Source organism: Colossoma macropomum, unplaced genomic scaffold (genome assembly GCF_904425465.1).
Source record: "Colossoma macropomum unplaced genomic scaffold, Colossoma_macropomum, whole genome shotgun sequence".
In the NCBI taxonomy this organism is placed as follows: domain Eukaryota; kingdom Metazoa; phylum Chordata; class Actinopteri; order Characiformes; family Serrasalmidae; genus Colossoma; species Colossoma macropomum.
This window is the reverse complement of record NW_023494805.1, coordinates 4,638,157-4,655,669: the sequence shown is the minus strand read 5'-3', so window position 1 is coordinate 4,655,669 and position 17,513 is coordinate 4,638,157. Positions and strand designations below refer to the sequence as shown.

At 37.2% G+C, this 17,513-nt stretch overlaps 1 protein-coding gene and 2 long non-coding RNA genes across 5 annotated transcripts in view; all 3 read right to left on the bottom strand.

Moving 5' to 3' along the window:
- Window positions 1-17,513, bottom strand: part of LOC118825974 (E3 ubiquitin-protein ligase TRIM39-like) — a 424,414-nt gene that overhangs the window by 86,625 nt on the left and 320,276 nt on the right. The window lies entirely within an intron of this gene.
- LOC118826016 lies at window positions 4,676-8,995 on the bottom strand. The gene is made up of 3 exons (XR_005008718.1): window positions 8,801-8,995; window positions 6,916-7,008; window positions 4,676-4,767 (listed from the first exon to the last, which is right to left on the bottom strand). It is a non-coding gene; the product is annotated as an uncharacterized LOC118826016 (long non-coding RNA).
- Window positions 12,756-14,779, bottom strand: LOC118826014. 2 transcript variants are annotated; one of them, XR_005008715.1, is made up of 3 exons: window positions 14,128-14,779; window positions 13,133-13,231; window positions 12,756-12,986 (listed from the first exon to the last, which is right to left on the bottom strand). It is a non-coding gene; the product is annotated as an uncharacterized LOC118826014 (long non-coding RNA). The 2 variants fall into 2 exon arrangements; XR_005008716.1 differs by having other exon boundaries at window positions 12,756-12,983.

Sequence of the window (17,513 nt, the reverse complement as noted above, 5' to 3'; positions counted from 1 at the left end):
TACCTGCTCACTGATGATCCTGTGGGCTCCTGACCACTGAAGAACAGGGTAAAGCATGCCAAATAAATAAATTCTACACAAAAACAGATGGACCTCAGCCTTTTACTGTAAAACTACAAAATGCTCTTATAGAGTAAGTGAACCTGATAAAATTGACAGTGAGTGCAAATATAAGGTAGGTGGATAAACAAATTAAGTGGCAAGTGAGTGCAAATTATATAGAAAATTTTTAATTAACTTAAATATTTTTAAACAGTAAAATATAATGAGCATGCAATACTCACTTTCCTCTTATGGGAGAATTTGCTCTCATCCAACAACACAAAACAATGTTGCCCACCAATCTTCATATTGCCTTGATGCCTTCTTTTATCAATAGCTTGAATGCATACCTAAATATGTAAAATAATAGCTGTCCTACTAAAGTCCTGAAAATTATTCCATGAAGATATACAAAATGTTACAAAATGACCCTACAAAATAATTGCACCTTGAAAAGGTATAGACTACCTTTCTCAGTGTGGATGCCATCCTACTTAGCGTTCTGCTGCCGTGTGCTATGCCGTCATCCATCATATCTGTTTGCCTGAGCCGCAGTCCTTGAGAAAACCTTGAATTGATATAGATATCTCATTTAAAATGAAAGAGAAACATCAAACAGAAGATAAACTCATATGAACTAAGATTTTAATTGTAGTAGACTATGTTCTAAGACCCTGTTTGCCAAAACAGACACACACACACACACACACACACACACACACACACACACACACACACACACACACACCTGTAGATGAACTCCAAATGGCAATTTTACAGTAAAAAACTCCAGAGGCATCACACAAAGATACAAGGCAGCTCTAGAAGCCTTCAAACAGGGAAAATCAATGAAAAGGGCGTTTGAAGCTGTTGGTGTTGATCGCAACACAATATGCAGGACAGCACCAATTGCTGAGCTCAGTTTAGCAGCACCTGATGCATTCAGAGCTATTGGTCAGTGGAATGACAAAACAGAAAAACTCTCCTCATTCATTGATAGATGTCGCAGTGCAATGACCAGTGAGATTAAGAAGAAAATAACTGGAATGAAAGCCAGTGGTCAGCTACTGCCCATTTCTAACTAATATCTCAAAACAAGATTGAGAGCTCTCCCTTTGTGGTAATATTTGAATGCTTCAGGTTTTGCCACAGAAATTTATTTTGTAGTTTATCTGTTACATAGAAAATACAAACATGTTTCAATGAGGAAAAAGAGATTTACGTTTGTGTTAGTTTTGAGCATTGTTGTCACCTGAAAGAACTTTTTTTTTCTGTTAAAAAAAGAAAAGAAATGCTGCATAATTGTTGAAAACACTTGTATTTAAGTTACCTCACAGCACTGGTTTTGTTTTAGTACTTGTTTTACTTTAGAACACTGGAAATGCTGTGGATTTAATAAACTTTATGTTACTTTAAAACATGCCTCACTTTACTTTAAGCTCACAAATACTTTTAAAGTCTTTTAACTGGATTAAAATGTTATGTATCTTTCAGTAATAATCTATTCCCATGCTGAAGGTTTGTCACTTTACTTGGAGCGTACAAAGACATCTTATAATACATTATAAATGACTCATTAGTAAATCTATTCCCATGATAAAAAGCATATAAACTCTGTAATGTTACTTTAAGCTCACATAAGGTCTTTAAACCTAAAGTTAAAATATCATAGATCTGTCATTAATAATTTATTCCCATGATGAAATTCTACCACTTTACTTGGAACGTACAAATACGTGTAATAATACATTATAAATAACTATAAGCTACTCAAAATATGTATAATTCATGTGTGTGTTCATAAGTAGGCAGCTTTGTTAGTTATAATGCACTATGCCAGCTGGGACTGAATTCCTTTGGTATAACATATTACGAACACAGCTTCTAATGTATTATGATAGCAATTCATAATGCATAATAAACATAGCTATAACGTGTTATGCATTATAATGTGTTATGAATGTGTTTATAGATTCTTATAAATGTGACATTCATAGAAAGTGTTACCATAATTTATTTAGATTATTTAACGTTTAAAAATGATTTAAATCAACAACTATGCATTCCGATAGGTAGCGTTCTCCTGACATCCTCTAAACCTAGATTCATCCATCAGACTGGTACATAGTGAAATGTGATTCATCCCTCCAGCGAACATGTTTCCACTGCTCCAGAGTCCAGTGGCGGTGTGCTTTACACCACTCCAGCTGACACTTAGCATTGCACGGATTGACCTTAGGTTTGTGTGAAACCTTTGGAAACCCATTTCATGAAGCTCCTGATGCACAGTCATTGCATAGTTAATAAAATGTTGGTCCCTAATGTTTTATTACAAAAAGCATTCCATAGTTGGGCCAAAAACTTTAATCGCAATAAGAGTAGCCAATCTGCAGGTCAGCTCAGTAACATCACAAATGAGGAATAAATCTTGCATAGCAGTGCTAAACACCATTTTAAGATGTTTTGAGAAGAGAAGTGGTGCTCTAATTCCACTTGGTGAGAACTTCTGTAGTTCGGCTTTTGGCCGTCATCTGTTATTGGCTTACATTACATTTGAAGTTTTAGTAGAAAAGTTTTATTTTATTAAAGAAGTGCTGTACTATTTCAATATGAATATGATATACTTTATACTTTATGATATACTTTAGAAGCTTCAAGCTGATTTATTTTAAAAATGGTAACAACTGTTAACAGAACATAATTTATGACAGGACAGGTTTAATAGAGGCCTAAAACTAAGATGAATCCTTACTGAAGTTGCTGCCACACAAAACCCACAGTTAAAGCACTGTCAGATCTCCCAGCTCTGAAGGAGAGGCGAGTCATTAATAACGCTCTAATAGTTTTAGCAAGCAAGTTTTAAGAACCTGTCTGAGTTTCTTAAAAGCACTATTTCACTAAACTCATTATAAAACTGTGTGAAGAACAACACTGAACATAACAGCTAGGAAATAAGATGAACTTAATGACAGCACTCTGTTTCCAAGCAGCTCCTAACCATAGCCTCTAGCTGTCTGTTTCATCAAAGCTGTCAAATGATCTCTGGTGGAACGTGTAAATGCAGAGAGTCGAACCTGTTGTGCGTTTCCCAAAAAATGCAGTTTTCTAACTGTGATAAGTTCCTTCTGAAGAACAAATAAACATTCACAGAGTTGTGTAGATAGAACGACAGTTCCACCCCTGTCGTCTCGCACCGGTGCAGTCCTGATGTGGACTAAGGTGCAGATGTGTTCCGTGGTCCTGATTGGTACCTGTTTGGTTGCTGTAGTGGTTCTCAAACTGGGGGGGCTGCAGGGAGTGCAAAGCAGCTGCAGACAAATCTCAGCAGTGGGTTCTGCTTAGTCATTTTTAAATGTTTCAATTAATTAACTCTGCTTCAGCTATGTCTTAAAGTGGTGCTTGTTTAAAACTTAAACGTAAACGTTATTAAAATTAAAAAAAATTGGGGCCAATTTTAACACAGTTCACATCTTCCCCGCACCACTTAACCTGTTATCTGTAATGTCAAAAATCAGAGCAGTTGCATGTGCAGGTTAGAGAAAGGTGCAGCTCAAGCCCGCATAAATGGATATGGTTCTGGTAAAACAAGTTCTTCAGGGGGCTGGGAAAAGGGCGAAGTACGGGGTGGGGGAGGGGACGTGCGCAGTGGCACTTACTGTTGACAAAAAGGGCCTTAGACTAAAAAAGTTTGAGAACTGCTGCTGTTGGGTGATTCCTTGTTGCTTTTTCATGCTTGTTCGTACTCTTCTTTAAAGAGTATGAAGTTTAATAAATGTAGCTCAATCAACCTTTCAGTGAAAAAACAAAAATTCTATCAAGATCTTTTAATGTCATCTAGTGAGACACACATAAATACCTCAACATTTTATTCAGAAACAGGCATATAATAACACAGTGATGCACAATAATCGTCACATTCTTCACAGGCCACAATATAAGCATGAGCTTTTCATGGTAAAGCACTAAAAGAAAATTAATGACGTACCTATTGACAACGTAGCCTAAAGCCAGAGTCCTACGTAGCCTGAAGCCCTGCTATGATAAATAGCTCAAACTTAACTGACACACTAGGCTACACTGGTAACAGTTGCTCTCTCTGGGCTTCTTCTCATTCACCCTTGCATTAATGAACTCAACAATAAATTTCTAACATGTTCTGGGACTCTTACAGTATCAATCAGCGGATCCTGAGACAGGAGAATGATTTCTGATTATTCTGTCATAGTGTTTGGTCTCCAATCAACTCAGTCAGCACAGACATGAGCTCCCTCTGTGGTCCATCCAGAGGAGCACTGATCATCTTCTCACTGAGGGGGAAGGACGGCAGGTCACTCCTCTGGGACGTCTCTGAAACTACTGTTCACTCATTTGGCCAGAAGATGTCAGTCTAACATCCATTTACAGGTTACAAGGTCAAAAACAGGATCAACTAAGAAAGCAACACTTTAAATAAACTGATCAAAACTATAAACACAACACTTTTACTGAAAAGAGTCGACTGACATTACGAACATGAAATATGAATATAATGGAATGAATGTAAGAGTTCAAAAATTCAGCTTATTTCAATTCTCCAAAACATCAGCTAATTATAAAGTCATGGAAAGAAACGGTTCATGTAAGACTCACCACGGAAATCAAAGTGTTTATCCATACTCCAGCGCTTCATTTCACTGCTCTCTCTCTCTTTTCTCACATCACACTCATCAGCCTCTTTCTCACTGACTGAGGAGGAACCACATTAAAACATTTAATTCATTATAAATGATACACACTCAAGGCGTAGAATTACTTATTTTCAATATTTTCTGTACATGACAAGGATTTTAACACGTTTTTGGCAACATTTAATTTTGCAAAGGCTTTCATTTGTGAAATGAACAGTGAGTGAAGTATTGTGGTGTGTTAAGTGGGTGATTTATCACAGGGAGCCACAGAACATGATGCGTTCTGTCAGAACACGTCAGTAACAGTGACTGATTCCATAGATCTGTTTCTCATTGTTACTCTGATAGGCCTCTAACAGTCGTCATCAGTTATCATTGGTTAATCTAAAAACTTCTGTCCAATGACAGGCTGGTTCCTTAATTTTGTTCTATATTCAGTATTATATGTTCATTGTAAATTCTTTATTGTCACTTCATATTGCCCTTGTTGCCTTAGACTAAAAAAGTTCATGTACTTGAACTCCTGTAGAATTGAAGTCTTTTATATGGATGCAATGAACATATTGATAAGCTTCTTAAGTGACATCAGATTTTTCCAGTGGTGGACAGTAACTAAGTAAATGTAATTCTTTACTGTACTTAAGTAGTTTTTCGTGTATCTGTACTTTACTGAAGTTTTTCCATTTTGGGTGACTTTTTACTTTCACTCCACCACATTTCAAAGTCAAATATCTCACTTTTTACTCCACTACATTACGAGAAATCTGTCGTTCCTTTTGTTTTATGTGTGTATAAAAACGTAACATGTCAAAATGAAAGAAGCGCAAAGCAAGAACACCAATCAGGGCACAGGGGTCACTTTGTTTTGAGCTTGTTTTGACCTGTTGGTCATACCGACCCAGTGCAGCACACGGTTCAACATCAGTGCAGCAGTGTAAAATATTGGGAGAGTCTATTCAACATAAATGATGAACTAACCTAACTTTGTGTAAATAGACCACAATATAGAAATATGTACACATATGCAGTTGTGACTGACGTGTCTTTATTCTGAATTTATACAAACACTATTTCATTTTATAGTGAATTTGTTTTGGCTAGTTTATGTTTATGAACAGAGACCTACAGATGCAGTTTAGTAAAGGAAAACTCATTTGTGAATCTGAGTTTAAAGCAAGTTTTTATTAAACTTAAACTTGTAACTAAGTTGCAAATAAATCTTAAACTGAAACTTTGCTTGTTTGTAAAAAGTTATTTCAGAGCCACTCAGTTCTGCTTAATGGAAACTGTCTGCCTGCAGTGTTTTGTGCTTATGATAATTTTAATAGACATCAGCGTCACTAATTAATAACATTCTATTAAAAGACTGGTTTGAGAGTGACGCTATTTTCACCTAAAATTATTTAATGAAGCAGAGTCTTGTTACAAAGATGATAATAGAACATTAAAGCCATAATTCATCTTTTAGTACTTTTACTTTCGATACTTAAGTACATTTGAAGGCAAATACTTTTGTACTTTTACTCAAGTGGAGGTCTAACGGGAGGAACTTCTACTTTTACTGGAGTAATATTTTACCTTGGGTATCTCTACTTTAACTCAAGTACATGATTTGTGTACTTCGTCCACCACTGGATTTTTCCGAAGAGCCTGTAAAGGGGGATGGTCATTTCACAAGAAGGACCTTCCTCAAGCAACCTTCCTCAAATTGAGCCCTGCATGTGTCATGGTACAGCCTTAACTGTGGACTTATTTACACCCTTGTAGAAAGAAAAGAGTATAATTTACATCTCTCACAATTCAATAAACATTTAAATAATAACATTAACACTGTTTAAGATATTTGGTTTGAGGTCAGTAACATATATGATAGTTAATGTTTCTTATTTCTTTGTCTTTCTATCAACACATGTTGACAGTTTTGAACTTAGCATCAAATGTAGTAAATCAGTAAATATGGCTGATTTTTATTAGAAAATCTGAAGATTTCCATAATATCTCAGTTTATGTTAAGAGTGTGAGAGTCCAGTCCTAGAAGTAACAGCACAGGAGAGTTTAGCATTCAGCCACAACATGCCTGATTCATCTCATGAGCTCAGTGTCACAGCCTTCAAGAGCTGAATTTAATGTTTTAATAAGAAAACACTAATCTTGAAAAGACTAGAAACCAGGACTGAGTTTCAATACAATATAAAACTAGACTCACAGTTTAAGTTCTTGCTTGTCTGTTGGATGGTCATGGCTTTATGTTCGTCTCTCTTTACAGTCGACATTCTATCTTCTTTTCTGTCACCTGAGGCTGTGCAAAGATCAGTTTCAGTTAAAACACACACAAACACTCAAAATTCCAGTAAATAGTCAACTGTGCATTCAGAGCAGAGCTTAAAAAATTGAGCTGTATGCGGAAGTGATGACACAGTAGGCAGTGTTGTTACAGTTTCTTGTTTACAAAACTGATAAATTGGCAAAGACAATCACCACGTTAGAATTATGATTCAGATTGCAGGCTAAAGATTCTGTTACCACTTGAGTAGCTTGTTTGTGCTTCATTCAAAGCAAGAAAACTGTCATGAACCCACACCAGCAGGATTTTATGAATGCACATATACAATCAGATTATGTGTGAATGAAGTGAATGGCTCAAAGCTAAATATTTTAAAGACATTTCACATATCACAGACTTATACAGCTGTTTACCCTGTGACAAAAGCATATTTCATACATGTAAACCATATGGGTTGACACCTATGACAGTACACAGTACTATGCTTGCCACAGTATTTAAATGTGATGGGATGTTACAGTTTTGGACTGTAGAAAAAACACCAATAAACTGGAATTACGGTGTTAGTCTGTGAAGAAACTTTTCACTATTTATCAAACATATAGTAAACATAAAATTACAGTCAAGTCAACAAAAGCACACTGAATACTTAACAGCAGTTATTTGTAGTGCAATAAATGTAAATTGAAAAGTTAACTTATTGTTATTATTATTGGAGATGCACATAAAATATGTTTTAATTTTATGGTGTTGATATTAGCTCTTCTGCGTTGTGGTCAAAATAAATTTCCCAGTGTCTGACAAAGCCTCTTTTCACTAATCCTATATATTTTTATGTATATATTTTGATGTATTTATATTTTTATGTCCCCCGTCTCTGGTGTGAGTAACATTTGCACTCATGTTGCTTTTGGCAGAGTTGTTCAACAACAGTATTTGCTCAAAACAAAGTTTACATTTGCATTTTGTGGCAAAAAATGTCCACGGCACATCTTTGTTCACAGTGACACAACATGCTGTGAAACTGCAAACCCGTCTGAATATGCACAATCAGGAACTGTTCTACAACCATGAATTAACCCCAAAATCTATAAATGTTCACAGCAGACAAAACAAACATAACAATTTTTAAATAATGCACTGCTCAACTGGTGTGGTGAAAACTCAGCAGTCTGCCTCTTATAGTACACATAATGATCTCATAATAACTTTTACAAAAGCACATGTAGGCAAACGAATCAGAACACAACCTTATCTAACAAGTGACTGTGTAGACTTAGACTGCATGTTTAAAGTCCTTACAGTTAAAGGTAGTTTCACTACAGCAGCTGTTTCAGACTGTTCTATGCACTTTCACCACCATAGCTTTTCTCCAATTTTTTGCTAGGATTACTTGGTTTCTGGCCATGTTCATGTTGACAATTTCACTATGTACCATCTTCTAATTGCTGCTTCCAGCATGATAATACACCATGTCACAAATCACAAGTCATCTCAAACTGTACTTCAGTGGCCTCCAGAGTCACCACATAGCGCAGGGCTGCTCAGTCCTAATCCTGGAGCTCTACCACCCTGGAGAGCTGATAAATCTGCAGCGTTCGCATGGTGCCATAATGTCCACATGGACTAGAATCTGTACGGAATGGCTCCAGCACCTTGTTGAATCCATGCCACAAAGAGTTTAGACTCTTATTCAGGCTGTCTTTACATACTTTCTTAATGACAGGTTAAACACTGTCTCATTCCCTCTTCCAAGACAACAACATCACAAAACTGTCTATAGTCCTTAGTATGTTGTAAAACCCACCTGTACAGTTCTCTGTGGGGTATCTCAGTTCTTCCTGGATAGCTCCATTCACATTTGTTAAAGCCTTGGTTCTTCTTGGTTCTCTTGGTTCTTTCTTTCCTCCTACATTTTCTCTTTCCTTTCTCCTGGTAATCCAAATTTATTTTCCCCTCCAACAGCTGTTCTTCTCCAGCAGCTCTCTCTGCAGTGCTCTTCAGAAACTCTGGTACTGTAACTGTAATCCAACTGTAAAAAACATGCAGTGTTAACTCTGGTTGTCTTACTTCTGCTTTCTTGTCATTTTCAAAAAAGGAAGTAACCAACAGAAGTGGTTGTTAACATATAAAAAAAATGTCAGACAGTAAACTGAAAAACACCACATTTCCAAATGATCTTGTACAATGAGCTACAGTTCAATGTCTTATTGCTGATGGATACTTTATGGGTAACTTATTAATAATGAATGTACAGTTGAACGTACAATGAATGTAAGTTATTTGATATAAAAAGACAGCTGAAGCCCCAGGATAGAGTTCAGATACAGCTCCATCTGGGTTTACCAAAGACTGTGAAAAACAACATTTCACAATAGAAGAATATCTACAACATGAATATTCAGCTCCAGTTCTGTTCGACTGGTTTCCAGCACAGTCTGATGATCTCTCCACTCAAACACACCTGGTACAACTCATCTGTTCATTGTCAGGTCTAGTAGGTGAGATTCAGCAGGAAAATCCTCAAACTTTATGTTACAGTACTTCCAGTACTACAGTACAAACAGTATAAATAGGTTGGGCGATATTGTACAGCATCATTGATGTTTTTCTTACCTTATCAAAATGTACAGATTTAAAGGGATTATTCTCCGCTATTCTGACTAATAGAATACAAATATTTAAGCTCTCTGAAAACAAATCAGGCTAAAACAATGAGATCTCTATAAGCTGGATCTAAAAGACTGCAGTTTCCACGATGCAGTGTGGTAGACAGGAGCTCCCAGAGGCGTGTTTACCTGTGAGTGTGCAGGTTTTGCAGTGGGAGTTTTGAGTTTGTACTTGAACAAAAACAGTCCCATCCTTTTGCTCTGTATCTGAGTGTAAAATGTACAGGAAAGCTAAAAGAAGGAGGGTCACCTGCCATTATTTACCAGAAGACACCAAACTTCACAATGCTTACAATTCAAAACCCAGACATCCAAATGAAACAAAACAGAGAATCAAATATGAGTGTGGACTCAATATTATAGTCTGAAAGATGATGAACATGACCTTCAAGCAGAGTTCAGAAACTGTCATTCCTTTAGTTTTTTTGGGGAATGTGAAGGATTCTGTGATAGAGGATCCCAATCAGCATCTCAGACACTTCTTTAACGAATGACATGTCTGAGTCTGAGAGGTCAGCACTGCTTTTCTGCTCACTGTAGAATGATTTTCTACAGCAGACTGAACAGTAGACTGATTTTCCTCATTATATAGGCAGGTGATCATCTGTGTATACCCAATTGTATTGTGGTGCCCGTCACAGGCTGCACTGCTGTGGAGAGACTTAGAGGCCCTGCAGAGAGGCTTTCAGGAGGTAATCAGACTCCAGCCAGAAGAGGGAAGTTGGTTTTATCTGTTGTTGTTGTGTGTCGTAATGTGGGACATTTGGGTTGTTAGATTGTGTCAGTGGACAGTGGGCTTTGTGTGTGAGTTTGTCCCCTCTCCACACGTTTTGTGTCTTCCCATGTTACTCGTGGGACGGCCAACACAGGAGGACGTGACAGCTCTGTGTTTGGGAAGTACTGGGCTAAACTTTTCACTGCCTCTGTTGAATTCCCTGATCAAAATAACAGAGCATTTGCCCGTCTGTGCAGTGTTGTCCATGTCTTCTTCTACAGTGTTGTGCATTAGATGCTTTAGAAAATGTGCATTCAGAGGTGTGAATGTCACGGCTGAGTAAAGTCTGCATTTCCTGTTTGAGTAAAGTTGTTCTGGGAGCAGCAGATACTTGTTTAATTCCTGATGTTTAGAGCTGACAGGCTGAAATGTTAGATTAAAGTCTGGTTAGATTGCTTTATTCTCTGTCGTTGACTAAGTTTCATATCTCTATTTTCTGGCTCCAACATGTTTGGTCAGACATCTGTACACAGGAGGTCTGTATGGGGCCGAGAGTCAAAATATGACTACAGAAAAGACCATTTCTAGACCTGCAAAGTTCATTAAAATGTGATGAAAACATAGATCTTGATATGTGAAATCAGTGAACTGTGCCTTTAATAATACAGAGTACAGCATCCACAGTGTGTTTTAAAGACTAATACAAACTGAACCTAACTGTGACTGACAGGTGCTGTATCAATAATATCTATAATAATCAATACAGACACCTTCCAATGTGAGGAATGTCGAGGCAGTCTGACCAGAACATCTTAAGCTTTTACTAACACATTTAGATTTAACCTCCAAACATCTACCTCTTTTACTTTGAGCTGCTTGTAACTTCATACATTATCATACAGCCTAAACCAGACTAATATTCACATTAAAGAAACACTGTTTGAATAGATGTGATGAAATATGGTCACAGTGGTTAAAGACAACTTCAGGAGGCAGGACTGAACGTCCACAAGGCCTTTTATCAGCCCTCCACTCATCAGAGTGCAACATGATGACACCACAAAGGCCTGAGAACAATACAGGAATACATTAACACATGCAGGCAGAATATGTAAAATGTCAAAATGTAGCCCACTGTGTTGTTCAACTCGCCCCACCAAGACATGAACACAGGCTTGTAGATGATATTCAGTTTATTCTGCAGTGATTACAGCAACAACAACATGAGGCTTTATTCATACTGTGGTCAGTTTATCCGTTCACAGATATACTTACTATTAACAATGTCAGATAAATTATACAACCTAATAATTACATGTCAACACACTGCAGTCTGTGACAAATATACAGTACATTTGTGAATATGACATATTAGTTGAGTTTTACTTCAACATCTTCCTATGACAAAGTAAATGAATACAGAAAATAAATGAACGCAGTACTGCCATCTGGTGGTAAACTCCAAAAATGTCAACGTCAATGTCAAATTTATTTATAGAGCGCATTTAAAAACAGCAGCTGTTGATCAAAGTGCAGTGTAGGAAAACACAAAACCAGTTAAATAATAAAAAAGACAATACAACCAGTAAGTTTGTAACAACAACAAGAAAGATGAGTAACTCTAACACTGAATCAAAAGTCCAAGAATAAAAATGTGTTTTTAGATGAGATTTAAAAACAAAGTGTAGGGCCGTCTAACATGCAAAGGGAACTCATTCCAGAGTTTAAGGGCTATAACTGAAAAAGCACGATCTCCCCTGTGCTTCAACCTTCATTTAGGAATGAAGTTATAAAAAGGAACTGGATGAGTTAAAAACAAAATAACAACCCATCCAACCTCACAGCTAAACTAACCCTCTATAACCTCTGTAGCTTCTAGACACAGCCTGTATCAGTTAAACTGGAGTTAGAAAAGAAATAAAGAAATATTGACAGTGAATATTTTCAATGTATGATTTCTGTTCAAATTATACTGTCTACAAGTTTTAGTAAATAATACATTTAAATGCTAATATAAAAAGGAAGGAGAATGAATAATTGTGTGCAAGTAGTAAATATTTACACTCTCTCATTTTGCTGATAGTCAATACTGACCTCTTCAGTGTGAACAGACTGAATAACATACAGAATACAGTAACTACAGTGTATTTAAGGTCTAACAGAAGTATATCATCACTGTGAGTAACAGGTGCTGCATCTGTGACTCAGCAAGGCTGATATTAGTGATGAAATCTTATTAAAATAAAGAGTTCAACTCAAACACCTTGTACTAAATCAAATATGAGTCCAGTTTAAATAGAAACTATTGTGGTGTCCGGCCACAGGCCACACGGCCGTAGGAGGGCAGGAGGCGAGACCGAGCAAAGCAGCCATGCGAAAAGGCTCTCGGGAGGCGCCGTGTTCTCCCGGTAGGAGAAACATTTATGTTCATTGTTGCTGTTGTGTGACTGTGAGTGTAGGCGGTTGGTGTCAGTGTTAGTGCCCACCATGAGAAGGAACTGTAGGGCTAAAAGGGACCTGCCTGCTAACACAGTTCTCTTTTCCTGTGGTGGAGCTGAGTGTCTTGTTGGACATTCAAGGTGACGGTGCAGATGGTGCTGTTCTCTCTGCTATAACACATTTATTAACACATCAGTTCAGTATAAAGTCCTTCAGGAGGTCAATCAGGTGTTTGTGATCAGAGAAAAGACTAAACTGTGCAGGACAGAGTCTCACAGGACTGGACATGGTCAGCACTGAGGAACAGAAGACTCACCTCAGAAACGATAAAGTCGATCCAGACTGGAGCTTCTCCTTTTTTCACTGCTCTCTCTCTCTCTCCTCACATCACACTCATCAGTTTCTTTCTCTCTGTCTGAGGAGGAACAACATCAGATCAGATTAGACGTTTCTTTAAACTGTAATCTGGAGCTGTAGAGTCACACAGACACACGATCGTCTCAACATCACTGATCTTCTGTTTAAAGAGTGGAGAAAATGCAGCGTGATATTTTTTGCGAGATTTTTCAAGTAAGAACACATCAGATATTTAGTATAGACTGTCTACAAAAGCAAAGTGTGTTAATCAGTCAGTGTAAAATAATAATAAAATACACCGACCTTGAACCTTTCAGCCTGTCAGGCTTATTTAATACATCATTTCATTAATAAATATTTATTCTGTTTGAATAAATAAATCACTCTACAGATGATAATAAACATATTTAAACAAATGAAACCCAGCAGACTGTAGAGGGAGCAGCAGCAGGAACCTAATCTACAGATTAAACCATCTGACAGTTAAAAGACCAAAATGATGGCAGCAAATTAATTGGACAAGAACAAGAAGAGCTCATATATATGAACATACTTTCTCCGTAAATGTGTTTATATCATATATTTATGATGCACAAATGCAAATTTCATCATCAGTCAGGACAGTCAGGTTTACAGGAGGTCACTCTGTGGTCACACTCTTTCACTCTGGAGCTCATTCACTTTCTACTTTAATTCTCTGAGCTCTGACCTCTACTTTAGAAATCCCTCCAGTTAGTTCACCTGGTTAATGCTTTAACCATTTCAACATTCAGTGATGTTTTGACCTTAATAATCAGCCAACAACAGCCACATTCTGCTCTAACAGACTCATACATTGAGTACATTGAGAGACATTGAATAAAGATGGTTAATCAGGTGAGTTAGATCAGAAAAACACTGCAGTCTAAAGTACAGGAGTAGAAAACTCTGCTCTGCTGCTCTGATTAGACTCACCTGCTCGGCTCTCTCTGTGGACTCTCAGCTCTTCTCTCACACCTTCATTAGACTCTGTTCAAGTCTGTTCATTCATCTTCTTTCTCTCCTCTCTCATTCTTCCTCTCCTCTGCTGAGACTGTCCCCCGTTTTCCTCCATCATCAGGTGCTGATCTTCTCACAGATCTGTTCTTCAGCAGGTCCGACACAAAAAACATACTGTGAAACTCTCTGCCTGTCCAGACTGTGTAAGATCTCACTGGTGGTTCTCATCCAGAGTTAAAACACAATCAAACCCAGATCACACTGACGCAGAGCTCTTCCTCCCTCTCAGGCTTTTTCATCAGCAGCATCTGTGCTGTGTAGATGGGACCTTCGCTCCTGTTTGGTTTATAACAGGAAGTGAAAAAATGTGCCGTTGCAGTAGTCAGTCTGCTCTGCAGGAAAGTTCGCTGTACTTTTCTCTGTCAGGTGTTTCCCTTCAAACACACGTACGTTGTGACACCACTTGTGTTTGCTGGTTCATTACAGCTCCACACTGAATATAAACAACGAACACAGAAGCTCTTCTCACTGCAGTTGTGACTCCGTTTGTGTTCTGGTTTTAACTGTAATGATTAACCAGTAAAATGTGTATTTAAATATCTCGAATCTCCATCATAACCTTCATTTTCAGTGGTAGGTTCATCTACAGACGGTGGGCTACGATCTAAATCACTGTCTCTCTGAGTAAAAACCTCATGAGCGAGTTTGTCTTTTACTCTCCACCTCTTCAAACTATCGATTCCACCTTAAATGTTCCTGAAGAGACATTATAGAGATATTTGGTCTGTAAATGTGTCGGATTAGTCGTTTTTATTAATCCATCAGGGATGAGTTCATCCAGTCTGACTTTCACTATTAAAGAGACTCACCTAAATGTGTAACGTTACCCTTTAACCCTTTAGACCAAACAGACCTCTAGAACTGTGGATTCCTGACAGTGTTCAGAGTCAGAGGCTGTCTGATCACTGTTTACTATAAAACCAGGTAAAAATGACCATCACAAGCTGAGTTCAGTTTAGAGGTCAGTCCACCTCTTTACTGTGAAAAAAGAAAGAATCTGACACTGATTATTTGAAAGAAAGATCAAGAGTGATTTAACAGTTTACAGAGTAACTACAGTGTATTTTTAATAGAAGTATGTAGGTTATTCTACTTCATTTACAGGTTCAGAGTGTAAATGAAGGTGAGTAACCTATTTATTTCTATTTAAAATACACTGTAGTTACTGTATTCTGTACAGACTGAAAAGGTCAGTATTGTTATATTAATATTAACTCATCCCTGATCCAAATCAGGCACATTTACAGGCCAAGTGGAATCGATAGTTTGAAGAGGTGGAGAGTAAAAGACAAACTCGCTCATGAGGTTTTTACTCAGAGAGACAGTGATTTAGATCGTAGCCCACCGTCTGTAGATGACAACAGATTAACTAGAATATTAACACACTCATACAGGACGACATCAAAACACACATTAACTGTGAAAATGAGAAAAATCTGGCCCACTGTGGTTTTCAATACGTCCCACTAAAACATGGACACAGATTGTAGATGATGTTCAGTTTGTTCTGTAATGATTATGGCAACAGCAATTTGTGGCTTCATTCACAGTGTGGTCAGCTTAACTGAAGTGAGTTAATTACGTTAATAATTAATGACATCATTAACAACATCAGATATATTACACTACATATTAATTATTTTCCTACGCTGTGCATTTTGATCTTGCTCTGCTCGACCACGGAAACCTGTTTCGTGAAGCTCCTGATGTGCAGTTCTTTTGTTGGTGTTGTATTTGCACTCTTTAGTGATGATTGAAAACAGGATAGACACTGTGTACTTCAGCACTCGGCGGCCCACCCTGTGAGTTTGTGTGCTTTACCACTTCCTGGCTGAGACGTTGCTGCTCTTTGATGCTTCCATTTTTATAGCACTTACAGTTAACAGGGGAAGAACGAGCAGGGTAGAAATATCACAAACTGACGTGGCAGAGGTGCCGCCCTATGACAGCGCCATGTTAAAACTCACTGAGCTCATCAGTTCGACCCTCTACTGCCAGTGATTGTCTTTCAAGACTGCAAGGCTATGTGCTTAACTTTATCCACCTGTTAGTAATGTGTGTGGCTGAAACACCTGAACTCTATAATTAGGAGGGATGTCCCAATACTTGTCCATATAGTGTACGTGTTGTTTAAAACAAGATGACTGTAGGCCATGTAGTTTCTGTTTGAACTGGACTCATATTTGATTTAGTAGAAGGAGTTTGAGTTGAACTCTTTATTTTAATAAGATTTCATCACAAATATCAGCCTTGCTGAGTCACAGATGCAGCACCTGTTACTCACAGAGATGATTTATTTCTGTTGAAAATACACTGTAGGTACTGTATTCTGTATATCTTGTTCAGTCTGGTCACACTGAAACAGCAAGTATTGTTTATCAGCAGAATTCAGTGTAAATATTCACTGTTTCCCCAATATTTTATTTCCCTTCCTTGTTTATATTTTTACATTTAATTGAATCTGTTTCTGTAATCTGTGAAAGTGTATTTTGTATAAAAATCTGATGAAATGTTCACTCTGTTTATTATTTCTTTTTTATGTATTTTTCTATTCTTTATTTCACTGTTTAATGTATGTATTATTGCTATGTCAGTCAAATGTGATGCTGCTGAAGAAGCAACGTCTTGAAAAAAAAAAGATTTTGCTGAACCAATTAAAGTGTTTCTGTGTCTGAGTTCAGTTTCCTCTTGTTTGTCCTGTGTTTTCTGCCTTTTTTCAGTAGATTACGGTTAATTTTGAGTGTCCTGATTCTGTAATGCTGTTATGTGTATATTGCATTACATGTTCATTGCAGGTAATTATATCTAGTTTGTATTCATTTGTATTTTATTATTTTATTTATGCTCTAATGTGCTCATAAGTCCATTTTTACTGATACAAGCTGTGTCTACAAGTTAGACGGTTAGAGAGTTGGTTTAGTCATGAGGCCACACAGGTTTGTTATTTTTGGTTTTCACCACCAGATGGCAGCATTTCTGATTCCTTTTCTGTCTTCTTTTACTGAGTTACAGTAACTCCTAAAGTCCTGCTAAATTGAAGTGAAACCTGTTGAGTATGTTCACTACAGTGCTGTGTATCTGACACAGTGCAGTGTTTTGGATAGTAATTAATAAGTAGTGTAATATATCAGACATTATTAAAGGTAATGCAATTAGTTAAGGCTTATTTTATATGGACTGATGTGCACATTGCTCTAGATTTACTGTACAATGAGTGTAAATTATAGTCAAAATATTTTTATATTTTACTTTTATTATAATTCTTTTCACCCTGAGAATATTTATCTTTCGTAAATTGCTGT